The sequence below is a fragment of the Myotis davidii genome, unplaced genomic scaffold (assembly GCF_000327345.1).
Source record: "Myotis davidii unplaced genomic scaffold, ASM32734v1 scaffold46, whole genome shotgun sequence".
Lineage (NCBI taxonomy): Eukaryota > Metazoa > Chordata > Mammalia > Chiroptera > Vespertilionidae > Myotis > Myotis davidii.
This window is the reverse complement of record NW_006383006.1, coordinates 9263932-9265533: the sequence shown is the minus strand read 5'-3', so window position 1 is coordinate 9265533 and position 1602 is coordinate 9263932.

The following is a 1602-nucleotide window of genomic DNA, read 5'->3' as shown; positions in this document are numbered from 1 at the left end:
GGAAATGACTTTGTCACAGGAGTTCCTCCTGCAGAGCCCAGGGTGGAGGCAGAAAAAGAAAAGGAAATGGTATAATAAACCATTAATAAACCAATAAGTAAATGGTGCAGACAAACACCAGCCAAGTGTCTTTCCAATGATACCAAAACACATTTGGCAAACTTTGTAGGCTCTTAAAAATCTTATTGTGATACAGGTAGAATATCAGGAGACTTAATAGTAATTTCTCTTTATATCAGATGACCTGCAGGTAATACATTTTTCCAAAATGATTTATGGTTAATGCTTACCTTTAAAATACTGTTCTAGGACCCCTTGATTGCACTTCATTCAGGAAAACATTCAGGTAAAGCAAATAGACCCTTTTAAGGTAAAATAAAAGATGTGCATATCTTAATCTGAATTCTGCTCTTAAGAAAACTTTTGTACAGCCTTAGCCAGTTTGGCTCAGTGGATAAAGCATTTGGCCTGTGGACTGAAGGATCCCGAGTTCAATTCTGTTCAAAGGCACATGCCCAGATTTTGGGCTTGATCCCCAATAGGGGATGTGCAGGAGGCAGCCAACCAATGATTCTCTCTCATCATTGATGTCTCTATCTCTCCCTCTCTCTTCCTCTCTGAAATCAATAAAGATATATTTTAAAAAAGAAAACTTATGTACAGATCTACCTCATTTTATTGCACTCTGTTTTATTGAGCTTTAAAGATGTTGCATTTTTGTTATTGTTGTTTTTGACAAATTGAAGGCAAGCCTGCCACCAGGAAAAAAGATTACAACTCACTTTATTGTGATACTTGCTTTGTTGTGATAGTCTGGAACCCTGTAATTAAATGTGCTTTAATTGTTTCTCACCATATTGTGTGTTTTGATTATAGAGGTAACTTGGAGAAAAACCTGTAATTTTACCACAAAGGAATTTTTTTTTCTTTTTTTTATTGATTTTTTTTTTTTACAGAGAGGAAGGGAGAGGGATAGAGAGTTAGAAACATCGATGAGAGAGAAACATTGATCAGCCGCCTCCTGCACACCCCACACCGGGGATGTGCCCGCAACCAAGGTACATGCCCTTGACCAGAATTGAACCTGGGGCCCTTCAGTCCCCAGGTCAACGCTCCATCCACTGAGCCAAACCGGTCATGGCAACGAAGGGATTTCTTGTTTACTTTTTCATTTCAGGGAATTTCATATGAGATGATAGTGGGAGGAGAAAGCCAAGTAGCTTTTATTCTGCTGAATAATCACTCACTCTGAACTCTTGTCCTCAGTTTCATTCTCTAGGATTTTGCTTGTCCTTTGACTCCGGGAGTAGCTCTCCTTCCTTACCTTAGTCTCGGCCACACATGGAGCAGTGCTTCATCACAGCTATTGCATGTGGTGATTGTAGTACAAATTTGCACAGAACGGAGAACAGCACAAAGCAATTCACATATTTTTATGTCAACCCTCTCAGTGCAGCACCTTCCCAGCCAACTTCTCCCGTAAGCCCACTGCTGACTGTTTCCAAAGCCCTTTCCTATCTCACTCTTCTAGGACCCACAGCCTCCAATGTCTTGGCAGCTCTGCTTTTCTTGCACTGGGTCAGATATTTTGGACCTCCAACA